Source organism: Hemiscyllium ocellatum, unplaced genomic scaffold, assembly GCF_020745735.1.
Source record: "Hemiscyllium ocellatum isolate sHemOce1 unplaced genomic scaffold, sHemOce1.pat.X.cur. scaffold_655_pat_ctg1, whole genome shotgun sequence".
NCBI lineage: Eukaryota > Metazoa > Chordata > Chondrichthyes > Orectolobiformes > Hemiscylliidae > Hemiscyllium > Hemiscyllium ocellatum.
Genome location: NW_026869155.1, coordinates 103383 through 125994, shown reverse-complemented (window position 1 = coordinate 125994; position 22612 = coordinate 103383). Strand labels below are relative to the sequence as shown.

At 44.8% G+C, this 22612-nt stretch overlaps 2 long non-coding RNA genes across 3 annotated transcripts in view; one reads left to right on the top strand and one right to left on the bottom strand.

Annotated features, from left to right (window-relative positions):
- Window positions 1-22612, bottom strand: part of LOC132814069 (uncharacterized) — a 57731-nt gene that overhangs the window by 5927 nt on the left and 29192 nt on the right. The window lies entirely within an intron of this gene.
- On the top strand, window positions 128-22242 carry LOC132814068 (uncharacterized). Of its 2 annotated transcripts, XR_009644289.1 has the most exons (5): window positions 128-229; window positions 6685-6791; window positions 9268-9358; window positions 19437-19554; window positions 21824-22242. It is a non-coding gene; the product is annotated as an uncharacterized LOC132814068 (long non-coding RNA). The 2 variants fall into 2 exon arrangements; XR_009644290.1 differs by lacking the exons at window positions 19437-19554; window positions 21824-22242 and adding an exon at window positions 17542-17560.

Sequence of the window (22612 nt, the reverse complement as noted above, 5' to 3'; positions counted from 1 at the left end):
CTTTTTTCCAATAAGCAAGTGTATTTTCCTTCCATTTCTGACTATCAAATTCTGCACCATTTTCATTCCCTGTAATTCATTTTGCACTCCCTGAAACATCAACTGTGTTTCTCCTTCCACAGATCCCAGTGATTAATGCCAAAGCCCTGTTGCCTGTGGAGAGGGTGATGTTTGACTTTCTTGTACAGCTGCAGTTTGTGTGGTGAAGGTGCTCCCACAATGTGGTTGGGTAAGAGATGTACAGATTATTCATTACAGCAACAGTGATGATTTGAAGATAATGTCCAAATCAAGAACAGTTTGTAGTTTTATTATCATGCTTTCACAAAAATATTATTGAGAACTTTAGATATGAGGCCAGAGATGGAGATATTTGGTCAGGTGACCAAAAGCATTGCCAAAAAGTAGGTTTTGAGGGATGTCTTAAAAGTGGAAAGCAGACCTGTGAGGTTTTTGTCTGCAAATTCCAGACCATGGTGCTTTAGCAACTGTAGAATCAGCCAAACAATTGAAATAATGAATTAACAAATCATTGGGAGTCTCGAAGAAAATGGGTTGTCGAGGTCTCAAAGGATGTGTGGTGAAGGGAGCTAGGGATGATCACAGCCAGGAATTATATGAAGAGTGAGTTTTCTAAATTGTTGTTGCTTATGAATAGGAGCCTTTTGATGGATCAACATGTTTTGGGAGAAGTGAGCACATGGGTGACAGTTTTCAATTTTTCTTGAGATTACAGGAGGTTGAATTTGGGAGGCTGGCTAGGAGTGTGTTTGGATAATTAAGTCTGGAGATAACACACGATGGATGAGAGTTTCAGTATATGAGCTGAGAGAAGGGTAGAATCAGCTAGAAATAGTGGTGTTGGAGTGGGACTGGGCTGTCCCCTTCACCTCACCTCTGGGATTCAGCTGGTTGTCAGGTTGTGAATCAGGGCGGTAACACAATCGGGAGCTGAGTGGCCCTGGTGGAGCCTAAAATGAGTGTCACTCAGCTGGCTGTTGCTGAGCAGCTGCTGCTTGGTCGTCCTGCTAATGACTACTTCCATCACTTTACTGCTGATCGAGTTGGACTGATGGAGGGAAATTGCCTGGATTGGATTTGCCCTGTGTTTTTATTTGAACATCCCTGGGCAATGTTCCACATTGTTGGTAGATGCCAGTGCTGGAGCGGTACGTGGCTTGGTGGGTGGCAAGTTCTGGAGCACAAGCTATCAGTATTATTGCCAGAATGTTAGCAGGACCCAAAGCCTTTACACTACTTAACCATATCTCGGTATTATTCAAACTAAATTGAACTGGCTTAAAGCTCACATCTGTGACGTTAGGAACCACTGGAGAAGGCTGAGATGGATCATCCCACTTTGCATCTGGCTGCAAATGCTGTCATCTTATCTTTTGCATGGATGTGTGAAACCCCTCCATCAGTAAGGGTGGGGATATCTGTGGTGCTTCCTGCAACTAGTTGTTTAATTGTCCATTACCATTCACAACTGGGTGTGGCAGAACTGCAGAGCCCTGATCCACTCCATTGGTTGTGGGATCACTTAGCTCTGTTGCTTGCTGTTGATGCTGTTTGATTATGCAGATAGTCCTGTTTGGTAGCTTCACCAGGTTGGCACTTCATTTTTTAGGTATGCCTGGTGCTGCTCATGGCATGCCCTCCTTTCCTGTCCATTGTGATGGGTGAGTGCAGGATGTACAAACCCATGAGATTACAGATTGTGCTGGAGTACAGTTCTGCTGCTGTTTTTATCCCACAGTGCCTCAGAGAGATCCAGTTTGAGTTCCTACATCTGTCCCATTTAGCACGGTGATAGTAGCACTCAGCACAAGGGAGGTTTTTCTCAACTTTAAGGTGAGGCTTTGTCTCCAAAAGGACTGTGTGATGGTCGCTCTTACCGATACTGTCATGGACAGATGCATTTGCAGCTGGTAGATTCATAACGATAAGGTGTAGTATCTTTTTCCCTCACCAGCTGCTGCAAACCCCATTTGAACAGTTATGTCCTTGAGGACTGAGACAGCTCAGTCTGAGCTACTCTCTCAGCTACTGAGTTAGACTCACCTTCCCAGAAGTCCTTCGCTCCTACCTCGCACCTCTAATATTCCATGTCTTTTTTTTCACTGGAGAAGGATGTGGAAGCTAGAGAGTTTGGAGAAATGAATAGTGAGAACTTGAAAAGTGTCTGTTACAGAGGAGGAGTTTCAGGATGTCTTAAATTGCATCAAAGTGGATAAAGCCTTGGGACCTGATCAGGTGTATTCCAGAAATTTGTGGGAAGCTCGGGAAGTGATTGCTGGGCCCCTCCCTGACATATTGGTATTATCGTTCGTGACAGGTGAGGTGCTGGAAGACGGGTGCCATTTTTTTTAAAAAAAGCTGGTAACAAAAGGCCAAGGAACACGAGAACAGTGAGCCTGAAGTCAGTGGCAGGCAAGTTGTTGGAAGGGATTCTGAGGGACAGGATTTACATGTATTTGGAAAGACAAGGAATGATTAGAGAGTCAGCATGGCTTTGTGCGTGGGAAATTGTCGCTCTAACCTGATTGAGTTTTTTTTGAAGAAGTGCTAGGAAGATTGATGAAGACAGACTGTGGACATTGTCTATATGGGCATTGAACAAGGTTCCACAAAGCAGACTGGTTAGCAAGGTTAGATAACATGGAATGCAGGGAGAACTATCTATTTGGATACAAAACAGGCTTGAAGGTAGGAGACAGTGGGTGGTGATGAAGGGTTGCTTTGTGGACTGGAAGTCTCTGAAAAGCAGTGTGCTGCAGGAATGGATATTGGGTCCTTAAATAAATGTGAATATATGAGGTAGGTTTACAGAAAATACAAAATTGTAGGTGTAGTGGACAGTGAAGAAGGTTAGTTTAGAATACAACAGGATCTTGATCAGATGGGCCATTCGAGTGAGGAATGGCAGATGGAGTTCAATTTAGACAAATGTGAGCTGCTGCATTTTGGTAAGGCAAATCAGGACAGGACTTAATGTATTTAATGGTAAGTTCCTGGGGAGTGTTGCTGAAAAAAGAGGTACATTGTTCCTTGAATGTAGAGTCGCAGGTCGGCAGGTAGTGAAGGTGGTGTTTGGTATGCTTATATTTATTGGTCAATGCATTGAATACAGAAGCTGGGACGTCATATTGTGGCTGGATAGGACATTTGACAATGAGAACCTTTTTCCACGTATGGAGTCAGCTATTACGAGGGGGCATAGCTTTAAATTAAGGGGAGGTAGGTATAGGACAGATGTTAGGGGTAGATTCTTTACTCAGCGAGTCGTGAGTTCATGGAATGCCCTGCCAGTAGCAGTGGTGGACTCTCCCTTTTTATGGGCATTTAAACGGGCATTGGATAGGCAAATGGAGGATAGTGGGCTCGTGTAGGTTAGGTGGGCTTGGGTCGGCGCAACATCGAGGGCCAAAGGGCCTGTACTGCGCTGTATTTTTCTATGTTCTATGATAAAGCCATTTCAGGAATTCCGTTTTCAGTTCGAATTTTCCTGTTCTGAGAAGGATGTTGTGAAACTTGAAATGGTTCAGACAAGATTTACAAAGATTTGCTACAGTTGGAGGATTTGGGCTACACAGAGAGGCTAAATAGGCTGGGGTTAATTTTCCTTGAGAATCAAAGAATGAGAGGTGACGTTTGGGAGATTTATAAAATCACGAGGGGCGTTGATATGGTGAACAGCTGGGGTCTTTTTTTCCCCCAGGTTACGTGAGTCCAAAACAAGACCACGTGGGTTTAAGTTGAGAGGGCAAAGATTTAAAAGGGATCAAAGGGGCTACGTTTTCAAGCTGAGTGTGGTGTGTGATGGAATGAGCTGCCAGATGAAGTAGTGGAGACTGATACAATTACAACATTTAAAAGGCATCCGATTGTGTACGTGATTAGGAAGGGTTTTGAGGAATTCAGACCAATAGCTGGCAAGTGGGACTCCGTTAGTTTAGGATTCCTAGTTGGCATGGGCGAATTGGTCCATTGTTTCTGAGCTGTACATCTCAGCACAGATAATTCTTGGATCTGAGAAGGTTAAGCAGTGATTTCGACAAGGGGGAGATTTGTTTCTAGGATATTTTAATTTGCAGAGAGAGGGGAATTGTTAACAATGTCACAATATGAGTAACTACTTTAAGTTAAATGGAAAATAATGTGAATATGTGACCTATATTTTACTGAGTACATTCTGAGCATCTGGAACAGTCTGAACAGCGGGTGGACACAGATTCAGCAGGTGTTCTCAAACAGATTTGCAATTTTACTTCTTACGGAAAGATTGGGAGGCTGTGGGTAAATGCGAGGGGAGTTGGGACGGATTTGCAGCATCTCCAGAGGGAGAGTACAGCCCCAATGGGCTGAATAGCCCCCAGCCCCTGTGCTCTGTGATACTGCCCTATTCACTGTGAAGTATGAAGCTCATCCCAAGGCAGAGAGAGCGAGGAGCCCACCACTCACCTCACAATGGGGGATGGCTTGATTGACGGCAGCTCCAGACCAATGGGAGGTGAGTCTGTGTGGTCCTGCAGCCAATGGGAGTGAATGAGGGGTGTGGCCAGCAAGACGACACCTGTCCATGAGCTGTGCAGGTGCAGTGTCACTGGGTGGGGGTGGGAGAGACAGCAGGGACTGGGACAGAGGCTGTTGGACCTGAATTACAAACTCCCGGTAAATTAAAACCAAAAGAACTGCAGATGCTGTAAATCAGAAACAACAACCAGGAGGGTCTGGAGAAGCTCAGCAGGTCTGGCAGCATCTGTGACGAGAAATCAGAGTTAACGTTTCAGATCCGGTGTCCCATCCTCACAGCTGATGTTACTGTGAGAACAAATGTTGGTTTATATGCAGAAGGTAGGGTTTAGGGGAGGATGTAAGGAGTAAAGGATAGGTAGGGATAGAGCGAGAAGAACGGTTGGATAAAGGAGTAGATAACGATCTGGCTGGGGGAGGGTGATTAGCTGTTAATGGAGACTATTAGTGGCTAACCATAGGTAGTGTGTAATGACAGGCTGTGAGACCAAGGCCTAGTGTGTGGGGTAGGGGGCTAGGACATGGGGTTGTTAAGCAATGGTTAACCACTAACTGTCTCCGTTGTAAGCTGTTCCCCACATACATCACTCCACGATTGGAGCTGCAGATGGGCGGCACAGTGGTTAGCACTGTTATATCACAGCGCCAGAGACCCGCGTTCAATTCCCACTTCAGGCAACTGTCTGTGTGGAGTTAGCACATTCTCCCCGTGTCTGTGTGGGTTTCATCCGGGTGCTCCGGTTTCCTCCCACAGTCCAAAAGTGTGCAGATTAGGTGAATTGGCCATGCTAAATTGCCCGTAGTGTTAGATGTAGGGGATTGGGTATGAGTGGGTTGCTCTTAGAGGGTTGGTGTGGGCTTGTTGGGCCAAAGGGCCTGTTTCCACACTGTAAGTAATCTAATCTTTAAAAAAACTCTTGAATATCTTTTCCTAATCCCCTCTGTCCTCCTTAAATATGTATCTTAAAGTTTTTCTCTTTAATCAATGTTTCCAGCATTCGTGAAACTCTTTAGGAGAATTGTCAGTGTGAAAGGCTCCATACAATGCAGGTAGTTGTTGTTAATGTCTGACATCAGGAGAAACAGGAATGAACCCTCACTCTTATAAGAAGATGGGGCTGGGACTGGAAGACCAGGCAGTGCCTGTCGGTCCTCCAACCAATCGGAGTGAATGAGGGGCGTGGCTATAAGCAACCACGTGATCAGCTTCACTGGCAGCACAGTGTGTGTTGTGACCAAGGCATTGGGAATGTGTGAAGGTGCAGGGCAGGGTTAAGGAAAGACATATTGACCAGGAAGGGAAGGAAATTTTAATGGAACGGGCTGAGACATTTTACAGAACTTAGTGCACATCAGAAAACACAAATCTGAAAATCCCAGGACCGTGTTTGTGGCAAACGGGAAAATGCTTCAAATGGTGAATGGTGCGAGTGAGCGCCGCCACCTTTATTGGGGGCAGTGATTCATGGGACATGAGTGTGGCAGCCAACTTTGTGAGGGGCAAGCTGCAGGGGGACACATGCACAGCTTTGCCTGGCAGGGAGTGATAGGGCAGGATTTACAGAGTGTCAGAGTCAGGGTGTTTTCAATGTCAGAGTGTGATGCTGGAAAAGCACAGCCGGTCAGGCAGCAGCCAATCGGTGGGAAGGAAGATGGACAAGAAGGTGGTGCCGAGTTGGAAGGCTGGATCTGGGATAAGGTGGGGGGAGTGGAAATGAGGAAACTGGTGAAATCCACATTGATCCCATGTGGTTGGAGGATCCGAACACAGAAGATGAGGCGTTCTTCCTCCAGGCATCAGATGCCTGGGATTTGGCGGTGGAAGTGGCCCAGGACCTGCATGTCCTTGGTGGAGCGGGAAGGGGAGTTAAAGTGTTGGGAAACAGGGTGTTTGGGTTGTTCAGTGTTTTACTGTTCCTTTCACAGACCTTTTGTGAGTTAATTTTCCTCTGCTGCCCAACCCCTGACAACGTGCTGCTCTCTAAACGGACTGAATTTTCCACAATCACTTTGCCAGTGAATAATTCCTTTTTACAACAAAAGAATGCATTTTCCTTCCATTTCTGACCATCAAATTCTGCAACATTTTCATTCCCTGTAATGCATTTAGCACTCCCTGAAATATCAACTGTGTTTCTCCTTCCACAGATCCCAGTGATTAATGCCAAAGCCCCATTGCCTGTGGAGAGGGTGATGTTTGACTTCCTTGTACAGCTGCAGTTTGTGTGGTGAAGGTGCTCCCACAATGTGGTTGGGTAAGAGATGTTACAGATTATTCACTCAGCGACAGAGAAAAGTTGAAAATGTATGTGCAAATCAACAACAGTTTGTATTTTTATCATTTTTATAATTTCACAGAAATACTATTGATAATTTCTGACATTAGGCAACAGATGGGTATATTAGGTCAGGTGATCAAAAGAATTGCCAAATAAGCAGGTTTTCAGGAATACCTTAAAGGAGAAAAACAGATATGAAAGGTTTAGGATAGGAATTCCAGACCGTGTTGCCTTGGCAACAGTAGAAACAGCCAATCCGGTGAAGCAATGAATAAACACATCGTTGGGAGTCTGAAAGAAAATGAGTTGTTGAGATCTCACAGGTTGTGTGGTGCAGGGAGACAGGGATGTTCACAGCCAGGAATTACATCAAGGGTGAGAATTTGAAGTTGCTTGTAAACGGGAGCCTTTGTTGGATCAACAAGTTATAGAGCAAGCAAACACTTGGGCAGTAGAGTTTTAGATATTCTTGAGATTATATGTAATTTGAATGTGGGAGGCTGGCCAGGAGTGTGTTTGGATAATGAAGTCTGGAGATAACACAGGGATGGACAAGTATTTCAGTAAATGAGCTGAGACTAGGGTGGGGTTGGGTGATCTCACGAATGTAGAAATAGAATGTAGAGTCAGGCTCCTCCTCCTCCTCATCATCATCACTCCCCCTCACCGATTCACAGATATTGTTCCTTGTTCTGTCTGTCTTTTCTGGTTATGTCCTGCTCACACATTCTGCTACTAACTAATATTTTACTTCAAGGTTGTTGGAAAATCCTTCTCCATCTCCACTCTCCCTTTCCTTTCTGAATTCCTTGTATTTGGTGTAACTCAAAGATCTATCCTTGGTCCCTCCAGTTTCTCACCTACATACTGCCAGGAGGTGACATCGTCCAAAACCACTGTTAGGTTTCACATGTACACTGACCATGTCCAGCTCTACCTCCCCATCATCCCTCTCCATTGCTCCACTGTTATTCTGTTATCAAACTGCTTGCCACACTCCCACTACTCGATTAGCTGCAATTTCCTCCAATGAAACATTGCAATGGTTCAACCCATTGCCTTCAGTTGCTATTACAAATTCCTTTCCCTTACTGCTGAGCCCCTCTCTCTCACTGGGAACTGAGGCAGAACTACACTCTTCACAATATTGCTCTGCTATTCTGACCCCAAGGTGACCTTCTGCTCAGACATCTACACAATCACAAGCACCAGGAATTCCAATCTGTAAAATTTTGCTTGTCTCCCCCTCGCCCCAGCTCCATTGCTACTGAAACCCCTTACCGTGTTGGTGTTGCATTAAAGTTGACAAAACTAAAACAGAACCCTTGATTCTGCGACTGACCCAGAGTCTGGTTCTAGGTTCCCTCATGCTGGGACACATCCTGTCAGTCTTTACCTTGTCAAACCCCTGAGGAAGCCGATATGTTTGAAAGAGTTCACTTCTCATTCTTCCCAAATCGAGTGAGTAGAGTCCCGACTTCTTCAGCCTTTTCTTCAAAGAGAATCCCTTCAAACCAAGGATCATCCCAGTCAATCTTCTCTGAATGCCTCCGATGAAGTGATGTATTACCTTAAATAAAGGGACCAAAACTTCTCTCATTACTCCAGATGTGGTCTCACTCACACTGTATAAAGTTGCTCTCAGGTATATACTTCAAACTCTTATACTGCAAATCCCTTGAAATCAGGAGCAATATTCCATTCCCCTTCCTGATGACCTGGTGTAACTTTGTGCTAGCTTGCTTTGTTTCCTGCACATTTACCTCTTGCTCCCTTTGTGGTGCAGCTTTCTACAGTTTCCACCAATTAAATAGTCCTCTGTTCTTTTTATTATCTCCTCCAAAATGAACAACTTCACATTTTCCCAAGTGATACTCCATTTGCCAACTTGTTGCCCACTTCTCCAATGAATCCCTCTGTGTAAACTGTTTATAATCCTTTTGGAACTTTACTGTTATGCCTTTCCTAGGAGATTTTCCCCATCATTCTTCTAAACTTTTCCTGGGAACACTGGGCAGTGGGAAGCATGCAGAGTTGCTGTCTTTTAAGGGATACTCTATGGAATGACTGGGAGGAGCTTACTGCCTATTTGGTCAGAATGGTGACAACTTGCCCCTGAAGCTGCATGAGCCTTTCACCCCCCCCCCCCCCCCCCCATGTGTTATTGATGAGGCACAGCGGCAGCACAGAAGGAAAGAAGAAGCAGCAAATCCTGCTCTCCACATCTCACTAACACTTGGAACATTCTCTCCCATGTGTCAAAGATCTGCCCTGTTCAGTCACATGAAGTCCCAAGATGGAAACTGATAGAAACCCACATACATTTCCCCCTGAACTGACTGCTGACCTCCACAAGGGGTAATGTGTCCAGTCATCCTGGGCCAGGAGGAGGGGATGGTGCGAGTTTCTAACCTGATCTGACAGTGACGGATTTTATAAACTTGTATTACAGGTGGACATTCAGATGGTAACCTCAGTATTTGTAACACCAAACTCTGACAGAATTACTCAATTCATCAGGACCTGGATATTTGCATTTAGTTGTGAGTATTGTGTTCCAGCTCATTCCTATTTGATGCATAAAAGTTCTCCTTTCAATCAAACCATCCTGTCAATAGATCTCCCCCAAGTCTTTCATATATGTCTTGTCAACAGTTTATGATGAGCTGATGAGTGTAAGGTTGATTATTCTAATGTATAATTTCTGTGAACCCCTCTGTCACAGGGCAGCCACAATTTCCTCTGCTACAAGGAGAACAACCTCAGTTTCCCCAAACCCCTGATTCCCCAATGTCTGTTTGCTCTCTATAAGGTACACATCAGGATTGTGTTGGAACATTCTCCACTTGCCTGCATCAGTGCAGCCCCCAACAATATTAAAGAAAGTGAACATCCTCCAGGACAAAGCACTGTGCCTGAGTGGTGTCCCATCCCCCACCTTCAGCATTCCCTCTCCCCACCCCCGGGGCACAGTGATATCACTGTGTAAAAGGGAAAGGCAGCATTGTCCTCCCAGACCATAGGGCTGCTCTCTCATTAGGGAGAAATGTCTGGTGGTGGGTTTAACCTGAAGGTTACCACAGCCCAGGCAAGGGGAGAGGTTAGAAAGGAGAGTCCATCTATTGTAGATGGATATTCTTGATCTGTACCATTAACACCCATGTTCCTGCAACTAAAATCCCCCATGCCTTGAACCATCCTGGTAAATCTCCTGTGCCCCCTCACAGGGACCCTGCCATCCTTCCCAATGTGTGGGCGATCTCTGGTTTGCACAGACCCAGCTGCTCTGTGTTCCTGTGGGTAATGTCATTATAGAACAACAGTTGCACTAAACCTCACTGTCTGTAAGGGTGGGAGACACAAATCCCGAAAACATTTAAGATGTATTTAGTGTGCACTTGTGATGCCATGATAGAGGAGACTTTTCCACAAGTACTGGAAAATAGATCAGGATAGTTCGGTGGTAGTTTCCTTTCTCACAGATGGATCACCAGAGTATTTTTCTGTTCTGTATACAGCTGAGATGTTTATGACAGGAATATGACAGGCTCCATTGGACATCAGGTCAGAAAAGGTGATACTAGAATAGATGACACATGGTTGGTCGATGTTTTTGGGAGGTAAGTGAGACGGAGAGTTTTAAGATGAAATTCAGAAGCTCAGCTCAGGAATCAGAAAGGGCCATCATCAAGTGAGAAATAAAAATTGGGTGTCCTGGAGGCTGGAAATAAAGAAAGGCACATATCGCAAAGTTTTCAGAGAGGGGAGGGGATTAGAGATAGGGAGGATAATAAATCTGGAGGGCATGAAAGTTGGAAAGTATTCTGAGGATGGAGGATGTTACAAAGATAGATATTTATGATAGAAATTTTTGGGGTTTGAGGCTGGAGAGGAATTATTGAGATATGGAAGAGTTGTAAGGCTGGATGAGGTGGCATTGACAGGGAGAGTTCCGAGCACACAGGAATTTACAGAGGTAGGAGCGTTAGAGTCATAAAGTTATACAGCACTGACACAGACCCTGTGGTCCAACCAGTCCGTGTTGACCATAATTTTGATCTGAACTAATCGCATTTGCCTCCACTTGGTCCAAATCCATCCTAGCATTCCCGATCGATATACGGGTCCAAATGTTTTTTCCTCTTTAGAATCCCATTCCCCTACCCTTTTTACTCTACATATACCCCTGACTAATTCACTAAACCCAATCATCCCTGAACACGATGGGCAATTTAGCACGGCCAGTTCACCTACCTTGTATATCTGTGGCTTGTGGGAAGAAATGGGAGCACCTGGAGGAACACACGCTGACATGGGGAGGAATATCCAAACTCCACATGGACAGCCACCCAATGCAGGAATTGAACCTGTGTCCCTGGTGCTGTGAGGCAGCCCTGCTAGCCATTGAGCCACTGTGCCACCCTGAAATTGTAATTGTATTCACAGCTTCCACATCCTCTGCAAGTATATTCCACACGTGAACCACTCTCTATGCAAAAACAAAAAAATAAAATCCCAAACGTCGTTTTAAAGCTTTCCTCCTCTCACTTTAAAATGTATATACCCAGTCTTGAATCGCAACCCCTCCTGGAAAGGGCACCTGTTGTTCACATTACTGATAGTCTTCAGCATTTTCTAAATCTCTAATAAGGTCACCCCTCAGCCTCCTACGCTCCAGTGAAAGAAGTCCCAGCCTATCCAGACTCTGCTTAAAATTCAAACCATCCATTCCCATTAACCTACTGGTAAAACTCTTCTGAACTCGCTCCAGTTTAATAATATCCTTCCCATGACAGCACAACCAGAACTGGGCACAGTATTCCAGAAGAGGCTCCCCAACATCCTGTACAACCTCAACATCCCGTCCCAACTCCTATACTCTGAGGTCTGAGCAATGAAGATAAATGTGCTAAACACCTTTTTAACCACCCTGTCTACATGTGACACATACTTCAAAAATCTGAACACCGAGGTCTCTTTATTCTATACCACTTCTCATGGCCTGACTTTTAATGAGTGTAACTCATGCCTTTTTTTAAAATCAAGATGTACCATTTTGTATTTATTCCAATCCAAAACATCCTTCGAGTATAAAGGCAGTAGGAGTATACTGAAGAGGGAAATCAGGAGGGCAAAAAGGGGACAGGATACAGCTTTGGCGAATGGGGTTAAGGATGGGGTTGGAGGGAGAGAGACAAAACCAGTATTTGGCATCATTGTTTACTGTGGAGAAGGACATGGGAGTTATGGAATGTCGGGAAATAGATGGTGACATCTTGACAAATGTCCATATTACACAGAAGGTGGTACTGGATACCTTGAAACGCATAAAGGTGGATAAATCCCCAGGATCTGATCAGGTGTACCCTAAAATTCTGTAGGAAGCCAGGGAAGAGATTGCTGAGCCCCTTGCTGAGATTTTTGTATTATTGATAGTCACAGCTGAGGAGCCAGGAGACTGGGGGTTGGTTAATGTGGTGCTACTGTTTAAGGAAGGCGGTTTGGACAATCCCGGGAACTACAGACGCGTGACCCTGACGTCGGTGCTAGACAAGTTGTTAGAGGGTACCCTGAGGGACAGGATTTACATGTATTTAGAAAAGCAAGGACAGATCAAGATTGATGAAATTGATGTGCTGGAAATTGTGGAAAACATTAAGCTTGATAAGTCCCCATGGCCAGACCAGATTTATCCTCGGCTGCTCCAGGAAGCGAGAAAGGAGGTTGCTAAGCTGCTGGCGAGGATATTTGCCTCCTCACTCTACAGGAGTCGTACCGGAGAATTAGAAGGAGGCGAATGTTGTTCCTCTTTTCAAGAAGGGAAATAGGGAAATCGGTGGCAATTACAGACCAGTCCGTCTTACATCTGTTGTCAGCAAAGTTGTGGAAATAATTCTGAGGGATAGAATTTATGACAATTTGTCAAAGCATAGTGTGATTATTGAGTTCTTTGAGGACGTGTCAAGACAGGTCAACGACTGCAGAACAGTGGATCTGTTATAAATGGATTTCAGCAAGGCTTTTGTTCGGGTTCCCAATGGTAGGCTTATCCATAAAGTCAGGAAGTATGGGACACAGGGAGATTTGGGTATCCGGATTCAGAATTGGCTGGCTGACAGAAGGCAGAGAGTGGTTGTAGATGGAAAGTATTCTGTCTGGAGGACAGTGTTGAGTGGGGTCCCGCAGAGCTCCGTTCTTGGGTCTCTGTAGGATTTATAAATGACTTGGATGAGGAGGTTGATGGTTAGCTTAGTAAATTTGCCGATGACACAAAGATTGGAAGTGTCGCCGATAATATAGAGGGCTACTGCAGGCTGCAGCGTAACATAGACAGGATGCAGAGCTGGGCTGAGAAATGGCTGGATAAATGCGAACTTGAATGCTGAGTATAGGATTAAAGACAGGATTCTTGGCAGTGTGGAGGAACAGAGGGATCTGGGTGTGCAAGTACATAAATCCCTCAAAGTTGCCAACCAAGTGGATAGGGTTGTTAACAAAGCAAATTTTTTTTGGCTTTCATTAACAGGGAGATAGAGTTTAAGAGCCGTGAGGTTTTGCTACAGCTCTACAAGTCCCAGGTGAGACCACACTTGGAAGTTTGTGTCCAGTCCTGGTCTCAATACTACAGGAAATGTACAGAGGCTTTGGAGAGGGTGCAAACAAGGTTTACCGGCATGCTTCCTGGACTGGAAGGCTTCCTGTATGAAGAAAGTTTGAATAAGCTCGGACTTTTCTCTCTGGAGAAAAAGAGGAAGAGAGGAGACCTGAGAGGTGTACAGAGACTTTTCCCCAGGGCAGGATTAACTTGTTTGAGAAGTCATACTATGAAGATATTAGGAGGAAGGTATAAAGGACGCGTCCGAAGTAAGTTTTTTACACAGAGTTGTGAATGCTTGGAATGCGTTACCAGTGGTGGTGGTGGAAGCGAAATCATTGGGGACATTTATGCGACTGCAGGACGTGCACATAGATAGCAGTGAGTTGAGGGGTGTGTAGGTTAAGTTACTATGTTTTACATTAGGATTAAATCTCGGTATAACATCGTGGACGTAAGGGCCTGTTCTGTGCTGTACTTGTCTATGTTCTATGATTTGGGAGAGTCGGCATGGCTTTGTGTGTGGGAAATCATGTGTCTCGTACTTGATTGAGCTGTTTTTGAAGAATTAACACAGAGGATTGATGAGGGCAGAGTGGTAGATGTGATCTCTATGGACTTCAGTAAGGCGTTTGGTAAGGTTCCCCATGGGAGACTGGTTAGCAAGATGAGATCTCACAGAATACCGGAGAACTAGCCATTTGGATACAGAACTGGCTCAAAGTTAGAAGATAGAGGGTGGTGGAGGTAGATTGTTTTTTGGACTGGAGGCCTGTGATCAGTGTAGTGCCACAAGGATCGGTGCTGGGCCCTCTGCTTTTTGTCATTTATATCAATGATTTGGATGTGAACATATGAGATATAGTTAGTAAGTTAGCATTTGAAACTAAAATTGAATGCATAGCAGACAATGGAGTATGTTACCTCGGATTACAATGGGATCTTGATCAGATGGGCAAATGGGCTGAGGAGTGGCAGATGGAGTTTAATTTAGATAAATGTGAGGTGCTGCATTTTGGAAAAGCAAAGCTTAGCAGGACTGATACACATAATGGTCAGGTCCTGGGGAGTGTTGCTGAACAAAGAGACCTTGCAGTGCAGGTTCATAATTCCTCGAAAGTAGAGGTGCAGGTAGATAGTGCACTTGAAGAAGTGTTGAGATGATCACACCAAGCACTACTGATGCTGCCTGGCCTGAACACAATGACCAGGATGGATAAGATGTGGGCATTGCTGGAAGTCAGTGCACACAATGTGGACCTGGGGAAGTGCAGCAGGTCAGGCAGTATCAGAGGAGCAGGAAAGTTGATGTTTTGGGTCGGGACTCTTTGTCAGTCCTGATGAATAGTCCTGACCCAGAACGTCTGCTTTCCATCCCCATTGTATTCATGCTGGTCATCCAGCACCTATTTATTCTGGTCCCACGTTCTGGCACTCAGCGTGTAATCGATATTGTAATGCTTGGTGTGATCATCTCAACACTACTTCCAGGCTGCAATGTTTCCTGCATCTGTCACCATTTCAGATGCTGCCTGACCCGCTGAGGATCTCCAGCACTTTTTGTTTTTATTGTGAATTTCCACCATTTTGCTGAGGCACTTCGAGTCAGAGAGTTATCCAGCACGGAAACAGGCCCTTCAGTCCAACTCGTCCATGTCGACCAGATATCCTAACCTGATCCAGCTCCATTTGGGAGAGTTGGCCTATATCACACATGAACACTTTCTATTCATGTACCCCTCCAGACACCTTTTAAATTTAATTTGACCTGCGTTCATCATTCCTATAGCATCTCATTCCATACGCTCACCAACCTCTGAGTGAACCGTTTGGCCCTCAGGTCCATTTGAAACCTTTCCCCTCTCACCTAAAACCCAACGCCCTGCAGTTTTGAACTCCCCGACACTGGGTGGAAACAAAGACCTTGGCTATTCACCCTGTCTGTGCTTCTCCGTAAGGTAACCCGTCAGTCTCTGACGCTCTGGGGAAAAAGCCCCAGCTTATTCAGCCTTTCCCTTTAACTCCACAGTCCTAACAATAGCCTTGCAGATATTTTCTGAAACTCTCCTCATGTTTTGTAAAACAGAGTCACAGAGATGTACAGAATGGAAACAAACCCTCTGTCCTAATCGTCCATGCCAACCAGCTCATTTATGCATGTAGCAAGCAAGTTGTCCCTACGGTCCCCTTGAAGTCTTTCCCCTCTCACTTTAAACCTATGCCCTCTGCTTTTGGACTCCCCTATCCTGGGAATAAAGAAACTGACTAGTCACCATGTTGTTGCTCCTCACAACTATATAAAGTTGTATAAAGCCATCCCACAGCATCTCCTGCTCCAGGGAAAATAGTCTCAGCCCCTCCCTATGGTTCAAATGTTCCAATACTGGGAACACCCTTGTAAATCTTTGATCAACTTGTTCAGGTTTCCCAACATCTTTCCTGTAGCAGGGAGACCAGAATGGAAAGCAGTCTGGGGATTCCAAAAGTGGCCGAGCTAATATACTGTCCAACCGAACCATGATCTCCCAACTCCTATACTCAATGCACTGCCCAATAACAGCTAGCATACCAAACACCACCTTCACCGACCTGTCTACCTTCAACCCCACTTTCAAGGCATTATCAACCCACTCTGCACAGTGCTTTTGTTCTGGTACACTTCCCAGGAACTTGTCATTATGAGGTTGAGTCCTATTGTTGTAACATTTTTTTCCAAAATCAGGGAGATTAGAATTGAATGTAGTATTCTAAAGCTGGCCTCACCAATGCCCAGTACAGTCACAACTGTAGCTAATTCCTATACTCAGTGACCAAATCCCTACAGTGTGGAAGCAGGCCATTCGGCCCATGAGACTATGCCAACCATCTGAACTTGTGTATTTCCCCTATCCATGCCTCTCATGATTTTGCAAATCTCGATTTTGCAAGCCTCTGACGCTCCAGGGAACACAGCCTATTCAACTTCTCCTGGTAGCTCAAATCCTCCAGTCCTGGCAACATCCTTGAAATTCTTTTCTGACCCCTTTCAAGTTTCACAATATTGTTTTGATAGGAAGGCAACCAGAATTGTATGGATTATTCCAACAGTGGCCTAAGCAATGTCCCGTGCAGCCGCAATATGATCTCCTAACTCCTGTACTCAATGCTTTGACCAATAAAGGAAATCATACCAAATGCTGCCTTCACTATTCTATCTACCTGCGACTCCACTTTCAAGAAGCGATGAATCTGCACTCCGAGGTGTCTTTGTTCAGCAATGCTCCCGAGGACCTTATCATTAAGTGGATAAGTCCCTACTGTAGCACCTCACATTTTTCTAAATTAAACTCCATCTGCCACTCCTCAGCCCATCCGCCCATCTGATCAAGTTCCCATTGTACTCTGAGGTAATCTTTTTCACTGTCTATTACACCTCCAATGTTGGTGTGATCTGCAAACTTACTAACCATACCTCCTATGTTAGCATTCCAGTCATTTATATAAATGACGAAAAGTAGTGGATCAAACAACGATCGTTGTGACACTCCACTGGTCACAGGCCTCAAGTCTGCAAAGCAGCCCTCCACCACTCTGTCTTCTACCTTTGAGTCAGTTCTGTATCCACATGGCTGGTTTCCTCTGTATTCCATGAGACCTAACCTTGCTAACCAGTCTCCCATGAGGAGCCTTGCGGAACACCTTACTGAAGTCCACGTAGATCATGTCCATCGCTCTGCCCTCATCAATCCTTTGTTACTTCTTCAAAAGACATTCTTCCCTTTGGAAAACGTAACAGTTACAGCACCAGAATAATCGGCCCACCGTGTCTGTGTGGATCATGATGCCATTCCAAACTAATTCCATCTGCCTGTACATGATCCATATCCCTGCCACCCCATGCCTGCTTATGTCTGCCCAAACGCCTCAAAAACATTGTGATTGTTTCTGCTTTTACCATCTCCCAGGAGAGTACATTCTAGTCAACTACCACCTTCTGCTTAAGAAACTTGCCTGACATAACTCCCTTTAAACCTGCACAGATATTGTTGGAAATGCCCAGCAGGTCATGCAGCATCTGTGAAGAAAAATGAGTTAATGTTTCGGGACTGGTCCCCCTTCCTCAGAAACGTTAACTCTAATTTCTCTTCACAGATGCTGCTGGACCTGCCGAGCGTTTCAGAAACTTCTGTTTCTCTTCCTGGTTTACAGCATCTGCAGTTGTTTTGGTTTTCATTTCCTTTAAACTGCCCCCTCTCCTCTTAAATGTGTGGCTCTAGAATTTGTCACTTCCACCTTGGAAAAAAGATTCACGTTATTCACTCTGTCTGTGCCTCTCGGGTTACCCCGCAGCTACTGACTTGCCAAAGACAAAAGTTTTCCCAACCTCTCCCAATCCAGACAACATCCTGGTAAACCTGTTTTCACCCTCTCCAAAGCCTCCAAATCCCCTTGAAGTCTTTCCCCTCTCATGTTAAACCTATGCTGTCTACTTTTAGATTCCCATACCCTGGGGAAAAAAGAAACCATGACTAGTCACCCTATCGTTGCTCCTCATAATTTTATAAAATTCTACAATGCCACCTCAAGCGTCCAGTGATCCAGGGAAAATAGCCTCAGCCTATTCAGCCTCTCCCTATGGTTCTAATGTTCCAATCCTGGCAAGACCCTTGTAAATCTTTTCTGAATTCTTTCAAGTTTCCCAATATCCATCCTATAGCAGGGAGACTGGAATTGAAAGCAGTATGGAAATTCCAAAAGTGGCCGAGCCAATAAACTGTACAACCGAAACATGATCTCCCAACTCCTATCCTCAATGTACTGCCCAATAACAGCTAGCATTACAAACACCACCTTCACCGACCTGTCTACCTTCAACCCCACTTTCAAGGAACTATCAACCCACACTGCACGGTCTGTTTATTCGTCAAAATTTCCCAGGACCTTGTTATTGAGGTTGAGTTTATTGTGGTAACATCTTTCTGAAATCAGGAAGACGAGAATTGAATGTAGTATTCTAAGTATTCTAAGGTCACCCCTCAGTTTCCGACACTCCAGGTAAAACTCCTGGCAACATCCTTGTAATACCTTTCTGACCTATTTCAAGTTTGAGAACATTCTTCTGATCGGAAGACCAGAATTGCATGGAATATTCCAAAAGTTGCCTAATCAATGTCCTGTACAGCCACATTATGACCTCCCAACCCCTATACTAAACACTCTGACCAATAAAGGCAAGCAGACCAACTGCCACCTTCACTATCTTATCTACCTGCGACTTTACTATCAAGGAACTATGAAGCTGCATAACAAGGTCTCTTTGTTTAGCAGCACTCCCCAGGAACTTACTATTAACTGTACGCGTCCTGCTAAGGTTTGCTTTTCCAAAATGCAGCACCTCGCATGTTTTTCTAAATTGAACTCCTCAGCCCATTTGCCCATGTGATCCAGATGCCTTGTACTCTGAGGTAATCTAATTCACTGGGGGAGGATTTTGCAGAAAGTTAACAGAACACATTTTATGAAAATTCAGGAATGTTATGGAAAGGGACAAGGATGGGCCTGCAATTAGAGTTCTAACTTGCTTCATTTCAGTTCAACCAGATATGATTTTGCCAGTGTGCAGGATGCAGTGTGTGCAGGATGGTTCTCATCAGAGGGTGGAGGTGGGGAATATAAATGAGAGGTTCCAGATTGATTTTTCCCCAATGTGATTCCGACCAGGAAGGAAACCCGGGGACCTGGGGGGAGGATTCACCAACACCCGGGAGGCTCTGAGTCAGAATCATTGATTTGGTTCTTAGTCTGCAGACAAGAGCTAGGTAACTGAATTCAAGGAGAGGAGAGAGATTGTGAAAACTGGGTGTGGAGGGAAGGAGTGAGGAGATTGGTTTGGTCTTCAGTTAACAAGAGAGAGAAATTGTGAGACTGAGATTTAAAGCTTTGGGGGGGGGGGGGGGGGGAAACAAGGAAACTACAATTTAATACTATCATTATCTTATAAAGTTCCATCCTGTATTAACAGTGATGAGTTGTTTTCTCTGTTGTAGGGTACTGAAAGGGTGGATTTGTGGATGAAAAATTCAAATTGAGCTTCATGTTCAGACCTGATGGTTACTGGATCCGTGCCGATCTGAATATCATTGGCCTTTTCATCTGGAAGGAAAGGTGTGTATTCTGTCCGTGGACAATATTTCAAATGTCAGTATCTGGAAAAATTACTGCGACACAGCCAAGTCCATGTTAGCAAAGTTTGTAGCTTTGAATGGAGGCTGTTTATCAGGATTACCTCCATGGCAATGGCAGTTTAAAAAGTCTAGTTCAATTCAGCACATTGTTTTCACATTGCCCCCCCCCCCCGTGGCTCACTTCAGTACCTGACAGGCGCTTCAGTTTCAGTGGGATTGTCTGTCAGGATTCTGATGTGGAGGAGACGGTGTTGGAGTGGGGTGGACAAAGTTATAAATCTCACAACACCAGATTATAGTCCAACAGGTTTTATTTGGAAGCACTAGCTTTCCGAGCACGGCGTAATTTTTAACTTTATCAGGTCTATCTCTATGATGAGAGACTTCTTCAGTTAAGTACTTCAATAAATACTGAGGCCACATATTCCCCTCTAGCAGTATCAACTGCTATTCTGGCCCTCGGGTTAGCTACTCGTCACTTTTTATCCCCAATCCCATCTAGCTTTCTGTTGATCTTTAAAGTTTTTCTAATCTCCTAGTTTCTCGGTGATCATTGCCAATTTGTGTGCCTTCTATTACAATTTGATAGACTCCCTTATTTCCTGAGCCACCCATGGCAGATTACTCCTTTATCTACAGTCCTTCCTTTTCACTGATATATACTTTTGCTCAGCACTTTGAAACATTGCTTTGATATTTCCCCACTGGCCGTCAACTACCCCATCGTAAACTCTTTGCTTCCAGTTTACATTAGCCAACTCCTGTCTCATCCTATTGTAGTCTCCTTTGTTTAAGCACAGGATCTTGGGACTGGATTTAATCTTCCCGCTTTCCATCTGTATTCTAAACTCATCCAGACTTATCACTAGTCCTTTATCAGATTACAAGGTGAGGGGACGTTTCCTGGGTGTTTTGGTTTTCATTGTCAGAGATCTTAACTTTGTAATAAAGTACAGGATGGATATTCACAACAGAGTATTCTGGACGGTGTGAATGTACTACACAATCTAAAACCATAAATCAGTCTCCCCTGAGTTTAAAATTGTAAAATCATTATCTCCTACATGCTTCCTCACTATCTAAGTTTGGAACACTAATCCACCTGATTATCCTGCATTTTCCAAAAATCTCCTTGGGTGAATGTGGTGATTTTTGGATTCAGTTTTCCAGTTATTAACGTAAGATGAGCACTGGGCACAGGAGAGGCAGTGTAGCCTTTCGATGATGATTGAGTTAGTTTGGCCAATTCACCTAACCTGCACATATTTGGACTGTTGGAGGAAACTGGAGCACCCAGAGGAAACCCACGCAGACATGGGGAGAACGTGTAAACTCCACACAGTCACCTAAGGCTGGAATCAAACCCGGGTCCCTGACGCTGTGAGGCAGTGGTGCTCGCCACTGAGCCACCTCTGCTTAAAATCTGCTCCCCTTTATTAACCTCCCCACCCCGCAATTGGCTGAATCTGTGTTCTTTACATCAGAAATCAGGTTGTGGAAGCAGGTGTCTCAGTAAAACCCAGTGACAGCCCGTGTGTCTGAATGGGGATCCTATACCCAACACCTTCTACCTCACACTTCTCATTCACTTTCCAGAGACAGGGCTCCAGTAGCTTCATGGGGACTACAACTCCCACAATCCCTGAGGCAGGGACCACACGTGTGTGGGGAAACCTGGCACTGTAAATGTACAGAATGTGGGCCGATTTTGGAGCATGTGCTTTGGGGTAACTAGCGGAAAGTACTTCACACTGTGATTGGCTGGAGGACGAACATATCGGTTGGGGGGGCGGGAGGTCAAAGTGTCACCACACCCACGTGGGGCCAAAGGCCATCCCCAACTCGTCATAACACTGGGAATCGACCAATGGGAAACAAAGAAGGATCTGACCCATTCTCCCAGACTGAAGGTTCCTCTTCTGTCCAGGATCTGCTACCTCCCTTTCTGTTTCCTTTTGTTTCATTCTGCTGTTACATTATTGACTTGCAGCAACTGAAGGGAAAGGAAGTGAACCCAGAAAGGGTGCAGAGTCTAACCAGGGACGGGAAGTGGTGGCATGGATCTGTTTATCAGTAACTCCATGAGAATGGGGAGGGTGTACATTAGGGGGTAGCAGAGTCAGAATGGTGGGAGAGAGTAAGTGGGCTGGAGGGTTACAGCTTTGGGGGAAGAAATTGGAAAAAGATATTCCAGAGAAACTAGAATTGTCTGTTCTGAATTTCTAACCTGTACATATTCCTTTATACAGGGGGCTAGATGGTGAAGGTTTGCAGCCTGAAATCTCAAACTCGTGCAGATTGTGATTAAGTTAACCAGCATTTGAAGAACCAAAGATAGAGAATCACTTGGTCAAAATCCTGCAACACTCTCCCACACAGCATTTTTGGTCTATCTGCACCAAATGGACTGTGAATGGTACAAGACAGCAGCTCACTACCATCTTCTCGAGGGTAACTAGAGATGGGGAATAAATGCTGGCTGAGCCAGTGATGCCCATATCCTGGAAATGGTTTCTATCTCTAGTTGCTGAAACCCAGTTGATGTTACTGCAGGATGATGAGGGATGCTGAGTACATCCTCCAGGAGGCAGCACCATCACATTACCCCTGCCTACACCCACACAGTAACACAGCAACGTCACTGGAACAAAAGGCAGTGAAACCAAAGGAGGACTGAGATATAGTTCTTCGAGGTAAAGTCATGAAAGGGGGTTGGAACACAGCAGGAACAGGAGACTGAGCTGGATGGTCAGCTGTTTCCCATTGAATGGTGGAGCAGGATTGAAAGGCTGAATGGTCTCCTCCTGCTGCTATCTCCCAGGTATGTATATAGTCATGGAGCCCGGGTAGGAAGGAGTGGGCAGGGATTCTCCAGGAGATTGCACTTCCACATCAGGTTTCAGTGAGGGATGGTTTGATGGATTTTATTTAACATTTATCTGTAACACAAGGTTTGTAAATTTTTGTTTTAAAATATTGTAAAAGTTTCTTGCACAGCAAATAAAATTAAAGAAAATAAATTAAACTGTCTGAATATA